Source organism: Myotis myotis, unplaced genomic scaffold (assembly GCF_014108235.1).
Source record: "Myotis myotis isolate mMyoMyo1 unplaced genomic scaffold, mMyoMyo1.p scaffold_m19_p_1, whole genome shotgun sequence".
NCBI classification, from domain to species: Eukaryota; Metazoa; Chordata; class Mammalia; order Chiroptera; family Vespertilionidae; genus Myotis; species Myotis myotis.
The window spans coordinates 55628692-55652395 of record NW_023416313.1 but is presented as its reverse complement, the minus strand read 5'-3'; the positions used below and the strand labels follow the sequence as shown (position 1 = coordinate 55652395).

General features: G+C 39.8%; 1 long non-coding RNA gene across 1 annotated transcript in view; it reads right to left on the bottom strand.

Annotated features, from left to right (window-relative positions):
- Positions 1 to 5361: 5361 nt before the first annotated feature.
- Positions 5362 to 23704, bottom strand: part of LOC118654121 — a 50973-nt gene continuing 32630 nt past the window's right edge. Inside the window, exons 3-6 of the long non-coding RNA XR_004966974.1 lie at positions 17660 to 17738; positions 16555 to 16683; positions 15712 to 15871; positions 5362 to 5433 (exon numbers count right to left, since the gene is read on the bottom strand). This is a non-coding gene — a long non-coding RNA (uncharacterized LOC118654121). The remainder of the gene's footprint in view (positions 5434 to 15711; positions 15872 to 16554; positions 16684 to 17659; positions 17739 to 23704) is intronic.

Sequence of the window (23704 nt, the reverse complement as noted above, 5' to 3'; positions counted from 1 at the left end):
TCTTCCTTAATGTTTTCCGACTGGAAATAATGCATCCTTTTCTCATAGCCCATAGAACTGTATCTATTACTCTTATGACACTTTTACCTTATACAATAATTCTATAATTATATGTTATAGAATTAGAATATATATATATATATATATATATATATATATATATATATATATATATTAGAATCTAGTCTGAAGTCTAGTTCAATTCATTGTGACTGGTATATTGTATCCATTTAATAAATATTTACTGACATAATCCATTCACAAATGAGTGGGGATGAATCCTAATTTACTGTCCTTAAACCATCATAAATTTATTTTTTCAGACACCTCCTTTCACCTATTCAGAACTTGAAGCATTCTAAATTCTAACAGCTGTTCATGGACAGCTGGGAGAAATTACACTGCAGATACCAAATCATCAGCATAGCTCTCAGGCTCACATCTTCACCTGGTTATGTGTTCCAGACAGCTGTGCCTTCTTGGAAATGCACTTGGCTTTAGGAGCAGGCTCTGTTCGTACTGTGTCTACAGCATTCCAGAAAAAACAAGACGAGCCTTGATGTAGTGTAGAATATGTGCAAGTCTGTGATCTATTGATGTGCTCTGGGAAGTTAGCGTGGACTCATTTTGCATTTCTAAAAATGCTTCCTATCTTAGGGCCTTACTCAATTTCAGATCACAGTAATTTTACTTTTAGTAAAAAATGGTTCAGATACCCTGTGATGGGGAAAATATGAGTAAGGAAAATGCATAACCCGGCATATGCCGGAGGCCAGAAACAAGACCAAATGACGCATATTTAGGATCACTTTTCTTGAATTGAATGCATGTTCTGCATCCAAATGTACATTAATTTTGGCTATTGAGTCATTTTTTAAACTTGTCTCTCCGAAACTGTTCTTAGCATTCTCTTGGGACTGTGGCCAGAGGTAAACATTAGTGAATATCCATGTTACCGAATCTCCCCTGGTGTATTTTATTCCATGCCCTTTGTTTGGTTTCTTTCCATTTGATTACTCATATGTACCCCTTCCCATATTCTATGTTGGACAGGGGTAGGTGGAAAAAGGAAATAAATATGCCCATGGTTGTCACTAGTAGACACCAGTTTATAAATAGTACTGGTTTGACTGTGCACTGGTTTTCTGAATACAGGAAGGTCAAGAAAAACATTTTCTTTTGAAATGAAAAAAGGAGGTTAAAACAAGAGTTTTAATAACAGGCTTGACACAGAGCAGTGTAATACCAACATGAATTACACTTGGTACCAGACTTTTATTGGAAGTCCTAGATTGCTTTGTTCCTGTCCCTGACATAATATTCAGAGTTGGGTTTATATTTGTCCAGAAGGGAGCTGCTTGCTATAGTCCATGCAAATCAAATGCTTGATTTATGCACCATTCTACTGGAGGGTGTAACATTAAATTTAATTTTGTGAGGAAAGCCTGGGGTGTTTCAATGCCTGGGCCTGACATTGTGAACTAGGCAGAGAGGTGCACAAGAATTCATTACAGTTTCCAATATGCGAAATGCAGCATTTGAATGAAACATTTGTCTCTTGTCAAAAAGGCATAATGTCTATTCATGGTAAATATTTCCACCTCCACCCCTTCAGGACACATCAGCATATGTTTGGCCTTTATCATAAATCTTAATCAAAGATGAGTGACAGGCATTTGGTGGACTGGGGGGGGGTAGGGGAGAATCAAAAAACATGTGTCTATGAAATGATCAGTTATCAATAATATCAACTGACTTCACCTTGATTGTTGAATGTTGCCACAAAAGGTTGGTATGACTGTGCAAATTAGCTATATGACAAATCAATAATTTTTCATCTTTAGCTAGACTCCATTTGATATCCTTACTCAAAACTAGTTGGCTCCTTTTCCCATACCCTCCAGCAACCAGTCAGCACTTCCTACACTGTCCCCAGTACCCCCTCAGGCTCTGCAGAAAGTGTGTTGTTTACTTCCCCAGGAGACTCAGGGCCCACAGCAATCAGCACCATTAGCATTTCAACACCAAGAGTGCATTTCACCTCTGCTTCAGCATTGTTGTCCCTCCACTGCTCCTGGACCAGTCTAAACCTTTAACATTCAGGTAAGGCAGTGGTTCTCAACCTGTGGGTCATGACCCCTCTGGGGGTCAAACGACCCTTTCACATGGGTCACCTAAGACCATCGGAAAACACATATATAATTTCATATTGTTTTTGTGATTAACCATTATGCTTTAATTATGTTCAATTTGTAACAATGAAATTGGGGGTCACCACAACATGAGGAACTGTATTAAAGGGTCACGGCATTAGGAAGGTTGAGAACCACTGAGCTAAGGCTTTTGGTAACCTGCCCTGCAACCTCTTTCCGCCTCTTCTCCTTCAGGTCCCACATACCCTGAGCCTTCCAACATGTGCCTTGGCTCACACTGGCCCTCTGCCTGGAATGACCTTCCCCTGCTTTACCACTAGCAAAATCCACTTCTCTATTGAGAGAGACTTGTTTACCTTATCTCAAATTTTTCTAAATTTTGCCTAACATAGATGAGCTAAATCATAAACTCAAACTTTTGTTTTTAGGAATTCTATGTTTGGGACCTAGCTAGCCCTGGCATAAATCAACTGTACTTGTTGAACTTTTTTCTTTATTACATATGCATTTGTTCCAATCTAGAAAGTAAATGCAAATGTTCAAAGTCTTAAGCATATTTTAATTTCCCAGTTTCTTGAAAGTTCATGTGAAAATAGGATTTATTTTACTCAAGTTGATACCACTGAAATTAACCTACTTATAATAACAGGAAAGGAGCAAAGAGGGAAGCCAGCCATTATAGGCATGTCATTTGCTCAGCTTCACCAGGAAGCTGTAACTTCACACTCACCAGGGGTCCAACAAAGGGGAGACAGACAGCTGCCCAGTAACTTTGGGATGGCATAGGGAAGGTGCTTGCTATCTCTCACACCTGAGAACAAAGGTCCTTGGCCAGAATGGGTGTGGCCACCACAGGGTCTCTAAATTTGGGATAGTTAATCCCCTACACAAAGGAGTTTGCTCTTGGTTCCTCTTGTGCTCTTGTGCTTTGGGGACCCTTGGGACTCTTGTTGCTTGGGACACACGCCCCTGCATTTGCCCAAATGGCCCACAGTCATGTGGACCCCACACACAATGGACTAATGGACTGCCACTAACCTGACACTACACCTGTAATAGTATTTCTGATGAAAAATAATTTTTTAAATGGCCCAGCAAACATTTATTTCCAAACAATTACTTTTTTACCTCCATGTGAATTGCCTTCTGGCCCTAAGAAGTCCCAAATCACAATTCCCCTTTCTCCTTAGCTCCAAAATAGCATATAAACCCAACTACCCAATGTATTTTGGGTCTCATTATGGCACCCTCGAATGGGCATCCATTAAATAAACTTTAGACATTTTCTCCTGTTAATCTATCTCATGTTAATTTGCTTATTGGCTCAGCCAGAAGAACTCAGAAGGTGGGAGGAAAAAAATATTTTTTAAGCCCCTACAGCTTGTCTCCGGGAAGTTGTGGTAGTCCAAAAGCTCATGTCTTAATTGGAACCCAGAATGTCTTCTATTAGGATGTGACACCCCCAGGATATGGGAAACAAGCTCTGCTCTGAGCCTTAGGAAATGATCTTTCCTTCTTCTCCCTTTTTTCTGTTTTTCTGGCATCTGTCACTTTGGATGGGGAGGGGATCATGAGAATCATTTAGGGAGATTTTACCTCCTAACACAGCAAATCATTTAGGGATATACCTGTGGGTAAAGTTTGAAATGTTCTCCTCATTGAAAACAAATGATTTAAAGTATTTTTCTTTTCTTTTTAATGTATTTTATTGATTTTTTACAGAGAGGAAGGTAGAGGGATAGAGAGTTAGAAACATCAATTCAGCCGCCTCCTGCACACTCTCCACTGGGGATGTGCCCGCAACCAAGGTACATGCCCTTGACCAGAATCGAACCTGGGACCCTTCAGTCTGCAGGCCGATGCTCTACCCACTGAGTCAAGCCGGTTAGGGCTAAAGTATTATTTTTCAAACTACAGACTCTAAGCAATTTGTGGAATCTGAAATTAATTTTTCTTGTTAATCCTCACCCAAGGATATTTTTCCATTGATTTTTAAAGAGAGTGGAAAGGAAGGAGGGAGGGAGGGAAGGAGGGAGGGAGGAAGGGAACATTGATGTGGGAGAGACACATCAATTGGTTGCCTCCTGCAACTGCCCAATTGGGGCTGGGGATAGAACCTGCAACCCGGGTACATACTCTTGACCAGGAATCCAACACGTGACCGTTTGGTGCCTGGCTAATGTTCCAACCACTGAACAACACCAGCCAGGGCTGAAATTAATTTTTAATTGGTACAGCAGCAATTGAAAGGTAGAATTGAACACAATTTTAAAAATCAGTGTCTCATTCATAATATGATAAAATATTAGTCTGGAAAGTTGAGGGAATTTTTGCCTCAGGAGTGTATGTGTGTGTGTGTGTTAGTTGGTGTGTAACATGTACTTCTAACTTGAAAGCATGGTCAAAATTGACATTAAGGGCCAAGAGTAGAGGTTAGTCCTTAGGAATGGTGGAGAAAATTACCTCTCCCACTTTCTTCAAAGGCCCCAGGTTTTTGCCTGTCTTTGCAAAGGGATCCTGTAGCTCCATGTGGCTTCGCCCAGGTTTCCAAAGCCCTGTCCTTTGACCTCTTCCTCAGAAATCTAACGATGGAGGAAGATTCCTAGCCACACTAAGCACACCCAACAACAACAAAAATCTGCATTTGTTCCAAAAGCTATTAACGAGGAACTTCCCCACTCTACTATTTTCTGTTTCCTCATTGACTCTCCAACATGAAGAATTTCCCTGAGAAATTAGATTAAAGGAATCCTTCACCTCCTCTATAAATTGGTAGGTGTTCTCCACTTTGGCCAGAACTGCTGGGAAACGGGAGGCTGTGGACTGTTTGACCCTTGTCACTGAGGTGGGTCAGCCCCATCCTTTCCTGAGGCCTGGCTTCCTTTCACGTGGGGTGCAGTGTTTACTCCATTCTAATGACAGATGCCTAAACCTCTTTAGAAAAGAGGAAAGATATGCATGGAAAATATAAATATCACTCCATGGGGCGGTAAGGTTCTCTACAACTGTTTCTTCCCTCTCTAGACCCCCAGTGCCTACCTAGCAGAATTTGGTGAATAAATCACAATCCAATTCAATGTTATTGATATATGACATGCAGGAAATAGCAAACAAAAATTAAGAACAAAAGCCTAATTTTAATACAGGTTTTAATGCCTGCTTACCTCTAAATAATTCTTTTTCTTTTTATTTATTTTCTTTATTCACTCCTAAATTCATGCCATGCTGGTGAATACTGTCTCTGTCCACACCAGATGCAAACTATGAGACCTGCTCTTGCCTGGAAAACAAACAAACATGAGTGGGATAGAGTTGGTAGAGGAGAACCAAGGCAACCCAGGAATTAGAAGTTGACACATTAAAAAGTTGAATCATGAAAACTTACCAGGATGGACCAAAGAAGAATAAAAAGCACTCCCTGTCCCCTTCCCTGACCAATGTTTCTCCACAGCACTTAAAATCTTCTAATATGCTATATTACTTATTTATTCTATTTTTTGTTTCTTCCCCCTAAAATGTAAGCTCCATGAGAGCAGGGATTTTCTTCCACTAATATATCCCCAGTACCTTGCACATAGTAGGTGCTCAGTTAGCTCCAGATTCCACACTTTTAACCTATATTCTATTCTACTGCTTGAAACGATCAGTATTTTCTGTCACCCCATCTTCCCCCAGCCCCACCACAGCTAAACTTATTACTGAGCCTGTTGGGTATAAATATGTCTAACATTAAAAAGCAGGCAGTTCAAGGGCACATCAGTAGATGAGTGGATAAAAAAGCTGTGGTACATTTACACCATGGAATAATATGCAGCCATTAAAAAGAAGGTCTCTTACTCTTTGAGACAGCATGGAGGGACTTAGGGGGTATAGTGCTAAGTGAAATAAGCCAGTCAGAGAAAGGCAAGTATCACATGATCTGACTCATATGTGGAATCTAATGAATAAAATAGACTGTTGAACAAAATAGATCCAGTGACATAGAAGCATGAAACAGACTGTCAAATCTTAGAGGGAAGGCAGGGGTGGTGGGGTGGAGGAGAAGAGATCAACCAAAGAACTTTTATGCACATATGTATAACCCATGGACCCAGACAACAGGATGCTGTCGGGCTGGGGCGGGGGATGGGAGGGCTAGAAGGGGTCAGTGGAGGGAAGGGGAGTATGTATAAGTAATACTTTCAACAATAAAGATTTTTTTTTAAAAAAAACAAAAAGATAAAAAATAGGAACTATAAAGAAAAAGAAAGAAAAAAAGAGGGCAGTGGCTTTGCTTTAGGTTGAAGAATCCTAGATTGACTAGGGCTTTCACGTTTCTTCTCAATTTTTCTCATGTTCTAGCAAGTCCTGAAACACCCACAAGAGAGGCTGTGGTTCTCTTAAGACCTAACATATTTAGTGACCATGAGGCTAGTTAGTCCGCCAGTGAACGGGGTCTCCTTGCAGCAGCTGCAAACACAAACATACCTGTCAAGCTTAATGGCCTCTTTCCTCATTTCTCTTCTTCCTTATTCCACCCACAAACACACTATCAAGATCAAAGAAGTAACTAAATGTATTAGCATAAAAGCTACACATAATTTGGAACTTCAGTTTCCTTTGCTCTTTGTTTCATCAAAAAGAACTAGGATGCAGAGAAAAATAAATGGTTTGTTTTAGAAATACTGATCACTAAGAGAACAACCGGACAAGGGCAAAGCCTACCAGATTTTAAGTCAGAAGATCTAGATTCTAGTCATACTTTGGTTACTGCCACAAATTCGGGTAAATCAAATTCTCTCTGAGACTCGGGGTTTATAGTCTCTAAAATGTGTATGATAACAACATCAGATAGTTTCTGTGAACGTTAAATTAAACAATACGTTTTAGGAACATATGGGACCATATCTATATATATAAAAAAGCCCATGGTCCTAACACCATAACGACCAAAGATTGGCATGGGTGGGCAGGATGTGCGTGGGTGGGTAGGGCTGCGAGCATGGCAAGGTCACGCAGGTGGGTGGGGCCGCGCAATTTCTTGTCCTGGGGTTCTAGTTAACCTATAATAATAAAAGCATAATATGCAAATCGACTGAACAGCCAAACAGCGGAACACGGTTCAGACGACCTTCTGGATAAAGCCAGGGCTGTGAGAGCTGAGGCAGCCGGGGCTGTGAAGGCCTACTCTTGCACAAATTTCATGTATCAGGCATCTAGTATTAATATAAAATAATATCAGGTTAACTCTTCCCAGAAATTAAAAATATGTGTAAATAGATACTTCAGAAGATTACAAGTATGTAGAAATGGCAAATGAATGTGCAAAAGTATGTTTGTAAAACATCTGAATAATTTCCCACCTTCCTGAGTTTGCCAGATAGGGTATATTAACAGCACTGTTAGGTACGTATGTTCTCCCCAGTTTAGGGATAATAAAAATGTTTAGAGATCATTAATTTATTAGTTCTTTCAACATACATTTATGAGCAATTTCAATTGAGGCCCTGAAAGTTAAGTGACTTCACAAAGGCAACACCACAGCCAGGCAGCAAGGTCTGGATTCACACCAAGGCTGGATTCACACACTATCCACATTAACAAAAATGATACAAAGTGAAGCTGTAAGGAACATTATTGCTCATACATTCTTAAGGCTCTAGTCCAGTGATTTTCAACTGGTGTGCTGCAAGAATTTTTAAAACATGCAATACCTGACTATTTAGTCAGGGGCACTGACCTCTTTCCCCTTAGACCAGTGGTCGGCAAACTGCGGTTTGTGAGCCACATGTGGCTCTTTGCCCCCTTGAGTGTGGCTCTTCCACAAAATACCACGTGCAGGCGCGCACGTACAGTGCGATTGAAACTTCATGGCCCATGCGCAGAAATCGGTTTTCAGCCTGGGTGAGTCAATTTTGAAGAAGTGGCATTAGAAGAAGTGGGGGTATGTTCACTGAGGTTGACCCCTCAGATTGAGGACGTTTTTAGCAAAGGCCAGTTTAGGAGTACTCTAATTAAGTTAATAACAATGTACCTACCTATATAGTTTGAGTTTAAAAAATTTGGCTCTCAAAAGAAATTTCAATAGTTGTACTGTTGATATTTGGCTCTGTTGACTAATGAGTTTGCCAACCACTGCCTTAGACTGTCAAATTAAAAAATGACAACAGCCAATACAATAGCCATTTGGTGTGAATCAATCATATATATACCTATATATTTTGTCAGATAGGCAAAAGTATATTTTTTATGTGTTGCAGAATTTTAGTAATTAGTTTATGTGCGCCATGAGATGAAAAAGGTTGAAAATCGCTGTTCTATTCTAAGCAAGATTAAATTCCATGGAAGAATCTTTACATCGTTAACTACCTTAGTACCCCTCTTATTCATGGGAAAATATGTTCTAAGACCCAGTGGATGCCTGAAACCAAGCATAATACCGAACTCTATAAACTATGTTTTTTTCCTTTACATACATACTTTTTCTCTTAGAGAAATATCATGACTTCTCTTTGGGATATCTGAATTGCCAGCATCACTACCCTGGCGCTATGGGGCCATTATTAGGTAAAACAAAGGTGAATTGTACACAAGCACCGTGATACTGTGACAGTCGATCTGTTTAACAGAGATGGCTACTAAGTGACTAAGGGGCAGGTGGCGCACACAGTGTGGATATGCTAGACCACGGTGCTAGGCAAAGAAATGATTCATGTGCCTGCTGGACAGAGCAAGTCAGCTGGAGATTTCATTGTGCTCCTTATAATGGTGCACAATTTAAAACTTATGAATTGTTTGTTTCTGGAATTTACCATTTAATATTTTTGGATCACAGCTGATCATGGGTAATTGAAGCCACAAAAAGTGAAACCATGGGGAAGGGAGGACTACTCTAAGATGAGGGTATTGACAGGCTGCTGATAATATGTCCAGATGACATTGCTAGTATATTGGGTGACAAAGCAGAATCCATTAATTCAGTTTAACAGTTATTTACTGCTCACCTAGGATGAGCCAGCTAATATGCTAGATGATTGTGAGAATACAAACACAAATCAAGTATATCCCTGCCACAGAGAAGCTCAAAAGCAAATAGGAGAGAAAGAGACCTTGGAGAAGAACAAAGGCATCGAAGAACAGCTGGAGATCGTCCTTGACAAATTTGTTTCTGAGCATGTGAGAGACAGCCCTTGGGTTGTGACTGTGTTTTGTTGTTTTGTTTTCAATGTGTGTGTGTGAAGGGCAGGAGAACATTAGAGTTTTAATGAGTTGAATCAAGTAAATTTTCTGTACCCCACAGGTACAAGGTGTGAGCCCTGGACAAAACTCAAATTGTATTAAAAATAATCAACCTTAGGCTGGATATACTAATATTTGATCAGCACTTTATGATTCCCAAAATGCTTCCTCAAATAGATTATAACTTATAAGTAAAAACATTATAACTTATCAAAAAGCCTTGATAACTTTCCTTTCAGAAAATGAAGATACAAGAATTCTATTCCTTCTTCACTTTTCTTCTCCATAGAAAATCAACCCTCATTAACCCAGCCCTGAAGTTTGTCAATATCAACAGTTTTGTGTTAAACTGTTTGCAATGAAGGTGGGGGAGGAATGTAGGGGAGAAAATATATGCTGTCTTTTTTTTCCTTTTAATATTCTGAAATGTACATGGTAGGCATCTTAGAGAAATGAGTCACATTTCCATATGAAGATTCAGGATTATTAGTAAACTTGATGAAAGCTAAATTCCCTTTCTCAAGCATAATTGCCATATAAGAGCTTTTCTCTTTCCCCTGTTCGCAATTCTTCATTATTATGCATGCAGCAGTTATGATACTGGAAAGCAGGAAGGCATAAAGTTTGTTAAAATGCACAGAACTGTACATATTGAAAAACTTAGATTCATCTGTCTCCCAAATGCATGGGGGAAATAGGCTTGAAATAAAAAATAAAAAAGGAAAGTGCAGTAAATTGCTTCTCGCTCTGACATATATTCACCAGGATAGAGCTGCATGACAAGTTCAATGAAATAAAATCAGTTTTTATAACTCAATGGGAGATCTACAAGAGCACCTGAACACAGAATTTGCCTTGAATATTGGGAAAGACTTAGTCTCTCAGCCCCAAAGCTCTGAATGGGATCCACGAATATTAATGAAGAATACCCTCACCAAGGGGAAAATGGTTCTGTAATATTTCCCCTCCCTACCACCTTTTTTCCCTCCAAAATGGTCCTTCTATTGCCTCCTGAAATATTCAAGGAAATGTCTAGTGCTTTGAGTCCTTGGAATCATATCTGTTAACCTGATTTCATATAGAAGGCTTTAGAACTGGAGCTACCTCAGATGTCACTGATTACTTCAATGAACAGATATTTATACGCTTGGGACGGAGCGACCTGATCCCAGCATAACAAGAATAGCTGCTAAAGATTTTGTCTCAAGCAAATGCCAGCCATTGACAGGTGCCAAGGATGGGTACATGAACAGCAGGAGCTGGTTCAGGAAAGGGGTCGACAGTGAAGAGAAGGAACTAAGCACTGATGGAGTGTCTGCATGGGGTCTGATGTTTTGGTGCATTATCTTATTCAGTTCTTACAACAACTCTTTGAGGTAATAACCTAATACACAGTCAATGTCTATAGCAAATATAAGAGCTTCACTTATAGGATATTATTAATATATTAGAAAATTCCTGATTTGGAAAATGGAGATAAGAACACCTACTCCCAGAGTTATTTTAAGTGTTACAGGAGAGTATATGTTTTTGTGGGCTCATCAAATGTTATTGGTCCTCTCTTTCAATTCCTTTCCCTCTAAATTATTCAATCACAATTTGCCACTAAGTGAAACATAACATAAGGAGCATTTACATTGGATTCCCAAGAGGGGAAAGTGGTTAATTTCTAAAGTAATGAAAAGGTATCTTTTTAAGGGACCTTACCTAGGAGAAAATACCATTGCCTGACACCCATGGATCGCATTATAGAGAAACTTTGCTGAATTTTAAAAAAAGACATTTTGTGTATCTATACCATTCTATAATCTCTGAACAGTATACATGAAATTACAAGTCAGCTTAATTGCAGAAAACTTTTTTGAAAGTCTTCTCCACATTCTTCTTCTAATATATCTAAAACTTATAGTTTTGAAAAAGACATGAGAAAGAAAACAGCAATATTCAATAAAACACCAAAAAGAGTCATTGAGGTTACCATAAAAATATTTAATAATAAACCTATTTTGAACTTATTAATGTGCATGTTTTCATCTCTCCCTTCCTACACACACACACACACACACACACACACACACACACTCTTCTATTTCTCATTTCTGCCAAATTTTAAAGATAGTACAGAATTTGGAACAATGTTGTCAGAAATCTTCAGTAGATGGTGATAGAGAAAGACATTACCAAATTGGTTTAGGATTTTTCCCACTAGTAAAAAGATGTTGGTTTTGCTGTTCCTTCACAGGTTTGGCTACTTTTCTAGCAGTCTTTAGAGATGGTGAGTACTTACCAGTATTTTTTTTTCTTTTTCGGCAACTCTATTAAAGAATAGCCCCAAAAAGAAGGCACTCTCAAAATAATCCTCTTACAAGAAAACAAAACACCCACAGGATCCTATTTCCCAAACAACTATTTTTCAAATTTCTGCAAAATCCAAATACCTGCCTGTGATATTTTAGTGCTCTTTCCAAGAGCCAACCATAAGCACTTCTTGCAATAAATATCCACAACAGAAATAATCTAAATAATAATTTGGTCCCCAAAAAACTTCTTTGTCCTGATTTCTAAAATCTTTTAAACATTCAGTTTCAAAAAATGAACCATAATTAGGCATAATTATGTTTTATAATAATGTCTTCCAGGAGAGTCTAGAAATCAGCTTTGACATAGCTCTGTGACCTTATATAAATGATTGTTCCTCTCTCGGTCTGTTCTGCAACTATAGTGATAGATGTGTCAAACCAATGGTTCTCAGCAGGGAGCCCTTCTCATCCCACCCCCATCTTCCCTACCCTCCCACATTTGGCAATGTCTGGAGACAATTTTGTTTGTAACAACTGGGGGTGCTACTGACATCTAGTGGGTAGAGACCAGGGATATTACCAAATATCCTGCATTGCACAGGACGGCCCCCATGATAAAGAATTACCTGGCACAAAATGCCATAGAGCCTAGGCCCGTGGTCGGCAAATTGTGGCTCTCAAGCCACATGCGGTTCTTTGGCCCCTTGAGTGTGGCTCTTCCACAAAATACCACGTGCGGGCATGCACATACAATGCAATTGAAACTTCGTGGCTCATGCGCAGAAGTTGGTATTTTGTGGAAGAGCCGGTTTTTTGTGGAAGAGCCACACTCAAGGGGCCAAAGAGCCGCATGTGGCTCGTGAGCCATGGTTTGCCGAGCTGCAGTTTGCCGACCACTGGCCTAGGCGAAAAGTCTATGTTAGAGGATTTGTAAAGATGCTTCGACATTGAATTTTACAAAGTTAATAGGGATATGATATGATATGATATGATATGATATGATATGATATGATTACATATATACTAGAGGCCCGGCGCACGAATTCTTGCACTGGTGGGGTCCCTCTGGATGGTCTGCAGGGATTGGGCCGAAACCTGTAGTCCAACGCCACCTGCAGTTCCTACCTGCCGCTCCCACTCATCCCAGCCGCATTGTGCCTGCTGCGGGCTCACATCCAATCAGTACCAATTGGAAGAGGCTCGCACTGCTGCAGCAGCTCTTGCCAGCCATGAATCCTGCCTCTGGCGCCCTCCCAAGGGGAGTGGCCTGCGGAATCAGGCTGAAAATGTCTCTCCGACATCCCCTGAGGGATTCCAGATTGTGAGAGGGTGCAGGCCAGGCTGAAGGACCCCACCGGTGCACGATCAGGCCAGGGAAGGACCACAAGAGGGCTCCAGGGTGTGTCTAGCCCACCTCACTCAGTTCCAATCAGCTGGACCCCAGCAGCAAGCTAACCTATTGGTTGGAGCATCTGCCCTCTGGTGGTCAGTGCATGGCATAGCAAGCAGTTGAGCAGCTTTAGCATATCATTAGCATATTACACTTTGACTGGTTGTTCTGAATTTCAATCTATTTGCATATTACCCTTTTATTATATAGGATATACTAGAGGCCTGGTGCACAAATTTGTGCATGGGGGGGGTGGGGGGGGTGGGACTGTGGGAGGTTGGCCAGCAGGCCTGGATCGGGCAATCGGGGCTGGCCAGCCAGGGGGGAGGGGCCATGGGAGGTTGGTTATGGGAGCACACTGATCACCAGGAGGCAGCTCCTATATTGAGCATCTGCCCCCTGATGGTCAGTGCATGTCATAGTGACTGATCGTTTGGTCATTCAGTCATTATGGTTGCTCAGGCTTTTATTTATATATATATATATATATATATATATATATATATATATATATTCAAATATATATATATATACATTTATATATATATATACATATATATATACAAATTCAAGATTATATATATATACATATATGTATATAAAATCTTGAATTTGTATTAAAACTAAACTTCCAGCTTAAATACATCTAAAATTTATCTTTAAGTTCTAAATAATGAGAAGGAAATCCAAGACCTCAACAGCTAGCCAATTAAGCAACATGTATTAAGTGTCCACAATAGACATATAGCACTTGGCAGGAAAAGATCTTAAGATGTAGTTCCAAAGGAAATATAAAGTCAGCCCCCGTGGACTCCACCCAGAATAAACAGGCTGGAAAACAATTGGAAGACCTGCATGGTCTAACAACAACCTTTTACTTCAGCCAAATCCTAACAGAAGCCTAGATACTTTGCTCAACCTGAAGCAAGACAGTTGTGAAGAACTAGTTCTTCCAGCAGAGAAGTTTATAAGGATTTTCAAAAAATGTATTCTTTAAAGGAATTGAGGGGAGAGCAAGTGTTCAGCAGAGGTGGTCATGGCGATAGCAGCCAAGGCTTAGAATGTGTCCAACTCTCCCATTAAAAAAGCCAGAGCACCTAAATAGTAAAATTAAAAACTCATGGACTACACTTACAACAAAATGAGGTGACATGAATCCAACATTCAAGTAAATGGGACAAACCACCAACAGCCACAAGATGCACATGTTACCAATTTCAGTGCAGGAAGAAGCAGAGGAAAACAATAGAGGCCTGTGGGCTGAGAAGAGAAGAACCTGAAACAGCCAGCAAGTATTACTGAAAATCATGGCAGGTCGACTTAAGAGTAGTGACCGGGGTGGTTTTGCCCAGTCAAATAGTACATTTGTACAAGGGGCCCAAGAAACAACCTACAAGAAACTGGAGTTGTCTAGCCACTGCCCACACAGGAACCTGACCAGATAAGGATTCCTGCAAACAGGGTCTCATACTGGGAACTACTGAGAATATAATCAAAATTAAGCAGAATTCAGAGCAATAGATACAAAGAAAAAAATGATCTAGATAAAAATGGGTATAGGGAAAATATTAAAAAAAAAACCTCAGAATTCAAGCCAGCATGCTTTTTAACACTATATGATATGAAGCAAACAATAAAACAAAAAGAGAATAGAAAGTTATGTAAGCTGAAAAGTATTAAAGTCTATATTTTAGATAGTTACTATAACAAATAGTGTGGTGAAGGCCTGGAGGTGGGGTGGGGCAAAGGGGTTCAATGAGGGGGAAAAGGGATATCTGTAATACTTTCAACAATAAAGATAAATTTAAAAAAAAAAATAAAGCTGCACAGCAACTGAACAGAAAACAAAAAAATAATAAAGACCCCTATTTGGGGTCTTTTTTTGGTCCCATATGAATTTTTGGAGTGTTTGTTCTAGATCTGTGAAATATTCCATTGGTATTTTAATAAGGATTGCATTGAATGGAACTGCCATTTGACCCAGTGATCCCACTTCTATGAATATATCCTAAGAAACCCGAAACACCAATCAGAAAGAATATATGCATTCCTATATGCTATGTTCATAGCAGCACAATTTACAATAGCTAAGATCTGGAAACAGCTCAAGTGCCCATCAGTAGATGAGTGGGTAAAAAAGCTGTAGTACATTTACATCATGGAATACTATGGATCTCTTACCCTTTGAGATAGCATGGAGGGACTTGAAGAGTATTATGCTAAGTGAAATAAGCCAGTCAGAGAAAGACAAGTATCACATGATCTCACTCATATGTAGAATCTAATGAACAAAATAAATTGATGAACAAAATAGATCCAGAAACAAAGAAGTATGGAACAGACTGACGAATCTCAGAGGGAAGGCAGGGGTGGGGTGAGGAGAGATTAACTGGGGAACCTATAGCATATATGCATAGCCCATGGACATAGACAATAGTGTGGTGGAAGCCCGAGAGCGGTGGGTATGGGGTGGAGGGGGTCAATGGGGGAAGAAAGGGGGACATCTATAATACTTTCAGCAATAAACATTAATTTTAAAATTTGTATGATTCTGTCTTAACATTAATTAGGAGGGCCTCTGATGAAATAAATGTCTCCTGGGGCTTACAAATAAATACGAAGAAAAGATATCATCATACTCCTGCCTCACCTGAGAAACTGGGAAGTTTTCTCCTCATGGACAGTGTAACTGATAATGCATCCCTCTGGGTCTTATTATTGCATAGTAACAAGTTTATTCTTTTTCACGTGTGCGTGTCTAATTTGTGCCATTGTGGCTTTCTTCTTGGCTTCATGGGCATAACTATTCACTGAGGATAAAGAACAAAGGATTAGAAAGGAGGCAAAGGGTAAAACTTAAGCCTGGACTAAATGCATAGATACAGCGTTAATCTTCATGCTATGAAAAAAATGTTGAAGAGGAAAATGCAAAGAATGGGAGATAGAAGCTGGTTTACATTTATATGCATTTCCTGTACCAGTCGCCCAGTCTTAGTTTCTCCCCACCTACTTATCCAAATGCAGTGATGCATAAATATTCTTCCTTGAAAAATATTACCAATTTTATGTAACTCGTTTGGTTCAAAGGACATGTAGAAGCAATATTATATTTAGAAGGAACCATACTACTTAGACAAGAAAAACATGCCATTTTGATTTGGATAAAGACTAGATTTCCTTCAGTAAGAAATGATACTATTCCCTCTGCTACTCTGAAACTACATTTTAAAATTCTCCTTCTGCTGAGCTGTAGTATATCACATGAACCTTATAATCTATATAGCATTCTAATCATTTCCTTATTTTTCTGGCCTTTTCTTGATACTTGTTTAAAAATCTCCTTGCATGGGTCTCCTGAGCCTGGTGGAGTAATATTACGAAGCAAATGACCAGACATAATGACTTTGCAAGGTCCTTGTGCTTCCTTATTAACATTCAGTTAGCATAAGTCCTGACTTTATTATTGACTACATTGAATACACAAGACACTGACCTCTGCCATCTGCGACTACATCTCTTCCTGCAGATCTATCAGAATGGTTTCATATGTGGAGGAAGCAAGAGGAAACAAAGCCGCATCCACTTATCTTTGCTGTCCCTGGAAACTTTAACACACTCACATCTGCAATCCAAAAAAGGAAAGAAAGCCCCTTTTGCATTAATTACTATAAAATCTGAAGTGACAGTTGGAGCATAATCAAGAAGAAAAATTCAAGATGGCAATCCAAGACTCATCTTCCTAACGTAAGGTAAGACCACTGACTGAATAAACAGAATCAGATATATCCACCCACCACAAAGAAAAATGAACAGGATATATAATTTATTACTGAGCATTAAAAGCAACCAACAGAACCCAAGGAATGCTTTGATCACATGATGATATTATCCCTCAGGAATATCGGAAAATCTGCCAATTTAAGACTGTTTTACAGTCCCACTTATTCCCACACACAATCATACTCATAGAAGGACTGGTGACATTTTTGAGTAAAGTGCAAGATAGCAAATTTATATACCCTGGTCTTGAAGGTTTTGGTGAGTCCCAGAAACAGAGGCAAGGAAACAAATATGATATGATGCACTGAACTTTTTTCTGAAGACCTGGGCTTGAGCCTTGATTCTGCCGTGAACTTTGTGATGAAAAGTGACACCAACTCCCTGAATCTCCATTCATTTATATGACAAATAAGAGGATTATAGATGGTCTCATGCCAACATGAGCCATTTATGTAGAAATTTACCACCATTCCTTTCTTTCCTTGCCTCTACAAAATTGGGTTATGTCTTTCTGGCATATAGAAGCATATAGTCCCATATATCTCTGCTACCAGAGGTAAAATGATTTGGTCACCTGTCAATTTTCAGAGATGGTAAAAAAAAAAAGAAAGAAAGAAAGAAAGAAAGAAAGAAAGAAAGAAAGAAAGAAAGAAAGAAAGCTGTGCCAATATATGCTGTTTTAAAAGTGAAAGTTTCCTCTTGGAATATTTAATTGCATTTTTAATGATATGAAGTCAGATGGAAGGAAGGGCAAAAGCAGTTGAAGTGAATAGGAAGCCATGATGAACCAAACTGTAGTGTATACTAACACCATTTACCCATAATTCTCTGTCTTCAGGGTGATGGAGGCTTTGCTGGTTCTCTGAGGCATCTCCTTCTCCCAATGCCTTTGCCAATCTACTTGACAAGAGAACAAATACAACTTAGACTTGTATCACAGTACCATCTATATCATAAAATCCCAGCAACCGAAATGGTGGAACGATCAGAACAACCAGAGACCAGGGTGATGAGGCAGGCAGGTGAGTAGTTAGGGGCAATTAGGAAGGCAGGGGAGTAGTTAGGGGTGATCAGGCAGGCAGGCGAGTGGTTGGGGCAATCAGGCAGGCAGGCAAACAGTGTGGAGCCAGCAGTCCCAGATTGCGAGAGGGATGTCCAGATGCCGGTTTAGGCCCTATCCACAGCAGGCTCAGGCCTAAACTGGCAGCTGGACATCCCCCTAAAGGTCCCGGATTACGAGAGGGTGCAGGCCGGGCTGAGAGGCCCCCACCCCCATACATGAATTTCATGCACTGGGCCTCTAGTCTATATAATAAAAGCCTAAGCGACCATTATGGAGGAACAACCAGAACAACTGGTCTCTTTGATGCACACTGATCATCAGGGGGCAGATGCTCAATGCAGGAGCCAGAAGCCAGGCTCACGGCTAGTGAGCGCAGTAGCAGTGGTGGGAGCCTCTCCCACCTCTGCAGTAGCACTAAAGAGCAGCAACCCAAGTGACAAGGAGCAGCGAGCAGGTGGGTGGTAAGGAGCGAGGGGTCCCGGACATCCCCCAAGGGGTCCTGGACTGTGAGAGGCTCAAGCTAGGCTGAGGAACACCCCCCACACACACACCAGTGCATGAATTTCCTGCACCAGGCCTCTAGTCTACATATATAAAAGCCTAAGCAACCATTATGACCGAATGACCAGAATGACTGGAATGACCAATTGACCAGTCGCTATGATGCACACTGACCACCAGGGGGCAGATGCTTAATGCAGGGGCTGCCCCCTGGTGGACAGTGTGCCCCCACAGCCAATCTCCCACGGTCATCCAAACTCCCCTAGTCCCTCCCCTGTGGCCAGCCAGCCAACCTCCCACGGTCCCTCCCACCTTCCCTTCCCCCAGCCGGCAGGCCCTGATCAACCTGGCCCTGATCAGGACTGGGTGAGACAGCCTTGATCAGCCCTGATTGCCGGCCAGGCCTAGGGACCCCACCCATGCACAAATTTGTGCACCGAGCCTCTAGTGGGATTCATAAAGCTCCTTCCTTCAAAGATGTTATCTCCTTTAGCTATTAACCCAGCTCTTTGACTTCAATTAGGTATATCTGAATGTGTGCACTATTACTTTTTTACAAATAAGAAAATTAAGTTTGAGTGCATTTAAAGATTCCTTACAAGTTTATATCACTAGGAAAACCCTCAGCTAGGATCCTAAACCAGGTATTCAAATTCTAAATTCCTAATGTCTTTTTTAATGCTTCAATTACAGTTGACATTCAATATTATATTAATTTTAAGTGTAGCACATAATGGTTAGACATTTATATAACTTATGAAGTGGTCCCCCTGATAAGTCTAGTACCCACCTGACACCATACATAGTTATTACAATATTATTCACTATATTCCCTAAGCTGTACTTTATATATCCATGACTATTTTGTAACTGCCCATTTGTACTTTACATATATATATTATTGATTTCAGAGAGGAAGGAAAAGGGAGAGAGAGAGAGAGATAGAAACATCAGTGATGAGAAAGACCATTGATCAGCTGCCTCCTACGTGCCCCCCACTGGGGATCGAGCCTGCAACCCAGGCATGTGCCCTTGAGAGGAACTGAGCCTGGGACCCTTCAGTCCTCACACCAACATTCTATCCACTGAGCCAAACCAGCTCGGGCCAAATTTACTTCTTAATCCCTTCACTTTTTCACCCAGTCCCACAAGTCCCCTCCCACCTGGCAACCAACAGTTTGTTCTTTTTATCCATGAGTTCATTTCTGTTTGTTCATTTTGTTTTTTAGATTCCATATATAAGTGAAATCACATGGTATTTGTCATCCTCTGTCTGTCTGACTTATTTCACTTAGCATAATACTCTCTAGGTCCATCCACATTGTCACAAATGGTAAGCTTTCATTTTTTCTATGACTAATATTTCCTTATACATATGTACTACATCTTCTTCATCCAATTGTCTATTGATGGGCACTTTGGTTGCTTCCATATCTTGGACATTGGAAGTAATGCTGCAGTGAACATAGGGATGCATATATCTTTTAGAATTATTGTTTTGGATCTCTTCAGACAAATACCCAGAAATGGGACTGCCTTTTATTCCACAGTACACCACTGATTACCCCAACCTCAGTGCACAATAGAAATCTCAGCTTAGGAAAAGGATCTTCCCTCGTTCCCATATTTATATCAAAGAAACCTAAAATATGAGGCAGAGAGGTTAATGACTCAAAAGGAAGTTTTTGGTACAGTAGTACAATACTGAAAGAGAATCTATGAAAGACAAGCAAGATGCAAATTAGGATAAAAAATTTAAAACCTGTATTGATTTTCACTGGCCACATGTAAGAAGGAACTATAAAAAGGTCTCAAATTATGTCGATGTTTTATATGGAAAATGTTCATCAACTACACTCCATTTCATTAAAATTAAAGAAAAGGCAAAAATAATTGAGATCATATGTAAACATAATTTTAACAACTTGCTTCTTATTATAAAATTAATGTGTGTTTACTCTTTAAAAAGTTAAAACCATAAATAAGAAAAAAAAATACAATTACAAGCTCCCATTATCTCTTCACCCCGAAATAACCACTATTATCATGTTGGTATAGATCCTCTCTGTCTTTGTTTTCTATGCATAAAAAATATATTCTTTTCTTCTATACTCTACATATCATTTTACAAGTTTGCTTTTTTATAGCAATTTAATGTGAACATCCCTCTAAATTATTGACTATCCACAATATTTTAAAGGCTACATAGTATCACCTTACATGAATATGCTAAAATTTAGTTAACCAATTCCATAGTTACATTGTCTCCAATTTTTGATATTTATAAATAATGCTTCAATAACACCCTTGTAAGCATATTCTTGCAATTTTTGAAAACTGGGGGATGGAGGTGCACCAAGGAGGGGATTTCTGAAAAGAGAACCTCTTAGTAAGTGGATACACAATTATAAAGTGGTGTGTGCTTTTTATTTTTTATCTACTACCAAATTGCCCTCCAGAAAGTTTGAACCAAGTTACTCCCACTAGCAACACATGAGCATACCACTCCCTCACCAGCACTGGCTATAATCATTCTATTTACCAATCACATTGTGATACATGAAGAATGACATTTCACTGTGATTTTAATTTTAATTTCTTTATCTACCACTTAGTGTGAAATTTTTCCCACATATTCATTGAGCATTTGTATGTCTTCTTCAATGAATTACTAATTTATATCCAAGAAAGACATTTTTGACAGTGACCTACTGCAGTGAGTCTGAGTTGTAGAAATTCTCTTCTTTAGAGTTATTATAATAATCTAAACTAGTTCTAGGAAGACCCTTTTTAAAAACAAGAGGGATGAACTAGATGAATTCTTAAGAGCCCTATAAGCCCTAAGTTCCAAGTTCAGTGCAATTTCTACATGCCTTAAGTGAACAAAGGTTGTAGAAGGCTAGCATGTCATCAAGACTTACACATAAAAAGTAAAACATGGTAAGTAAAAATAACACCGTCCCCAATATGAGATTTCATAAGACCAAATGCCAGAAAATAAATGAGTTGAATTTCAGAAATTATCTGAAGTTTATACCAGCCTTCATTGGAAAGAAAATTTGTACTGAGATTTGAAACTTAGTAAAATAAACAGGTGTAAAGGGAACACATTTAGACAAGAGAGAAAGTAATGTAAGAGGATTGGTCCAAGAGTGGGAAAGTGCATGTTCCAGAGACACTCAGACCACTGAGACGGTGGGAAAGATGGTACATATTCATATCATGCTGAGCATTGGGACCAATCAGTATAGGTTTGTATTCTGGGTCTGCCATTAGTTTGTTGTGTTATACTGAAAAAGCTACGTCATTTACCTAGGTTGCAGTTTGTTCACCTGGAAAATAGGGGTAATTCTATTTACCTTAGAGGGATGATTTGATGAAAGTGCCAGTTAGCACATAACACAACATCTCTCACACTGCAGGATCCCTACACACCAGAAGATACACTTGAAAAATTTAAGCTGAGGTAAGATTTTAGAGAACACTGGATCCAAGGCTAGGAGTTTAGAAAAATAATTTAAGATTTGCTGCAATGAAGAGCAGTGATATGACAAAAAAACAATATTTTATGAAGATAAATTTGACATTTTTGGGAGATCAATTGAAAAGTAGAGAGAAAATGAGAAAAATAGCCAAGAGCTGATTTAAATATCCTAGGCCTAAGAGATGGTTATGTCGGGTCTTGATACTAGCATGTGGACTAGAAAGAAAGTTACAAATAAAAAGATACATTTTGAAGGAGGTGACTGGCTAGGAAAGAAAAAGAAAATAGAGAGGAAGAGATAACTGTGGATAACAATGATTAAGAATATCAGAACATTAGGGCTAGGTAGAAGTGAATATTGTTTCCTTTTAAACAAATTGAGTTTGAAGTGACAATAAAATGTTGTATCAGTCAGGTTTCTTCCAGAAAACAAGTTCATTTAAACAGAAAAATTATTTAAAACAGGGAATTCAATGCTGAAAAATAATTGGGAGCATTAAAGGAGAGGATTTCAGGTTAGGCCTCTAGAAATAACTGCCAGAGGAACACCTCTGAGCCAGTCTGCCCGGGAGATGTTGCCTTTGCCATGGTCAGGATGATGGAGATTCGGGAGACTGCCACAGTAATTCTTGATGTCAAGACCCACCACCATAACTGTGGTCCAGAACCACGAAGCTGATGCTGTCACTGTAGCTGCTCTCCATAGGCACAGAGCAAGTGCCCATGGCCTGGCCTGGAACCAGCACAATGCAAAGAAGGTGGAGCGTGGCCTTGCTTCATTTCTGCCTTCCCAGTCTCACAAGAGTGCATCCAGGAGGCAGAAACCTATTGTGAACCCAGAAGCCTAGCTGTAAGGGAATCTGGGAAATGCCGTGTGTTGGTTTTAATTTTTTAGTTTCCTAGACTGCACTTTAGGAAGGCTCAAGAGAAGGTAATTGGAGACAGTGTCAAACTCCCACATCCACCACAGATGTTTCTGTGTAAATATCCAGTAGGTAATTAGACAAGCATGGCCAAAGGTCACAAGAGTGTTGGGAGCTAGAGATAAAGATATTAAACAGTAGAGAGATGACATTTTACTTGATTAATTTTCTGTCTGAATATCTTATAGGAGGAATAAGAGAGCCCAAAGACATATAGCTGAAGTTTGCAGCTACCTATATGCTTTGGGCTTATGACACAATGAGTACCTGTAGGTGTCCATCAGAGCAGAACCAAACAGGCAAGGGCCAGGAGCACCTAACCATTGTCCACAGACAATTGACGTAATGCATTTTCAAAAGCACTGGGGTGGTCCTGATGGTCAACTCCCCAATATTTTTTTAAATTTTTTTCTCTCTTTATTAATTAAGGTATTACATATGTGTCCTTATCACCCCATTGTCCCCCACACACACACTCATGCCCTCACCACCCCCTGGTATCTGTGCCCATTGATTAGGTTTATATGCATGCGTACAAGTCCTTTGGTTGATCTCTCCCCCTTACCCCCACCCTCCCCTACCTTCCCTCTGAGGTTTGATGGTCTAATCCAGGGGTGGGCAAACTTTCTGACTCAAGGGCCACAATGGGTTCTTAAACTGGACCGGAGGGCCGGAACAAAAGCATGGATGGAGTGTTTGTGTGAACTAATATAAATTCAAAGTAAACATCATTACATAAAAGGGTACGGTCTTTTTTTTTTTTTAGTTTTATTCATTTCAAACGGGCCGGATCCGCCCGCGGGCCATAGTTTGCCCACGGCTGGATGCTTCTCCCAATATCTCTTTTACCCCATGGGATTCATCTAAGCCAATTCAGCTAGTACTGTTCCCC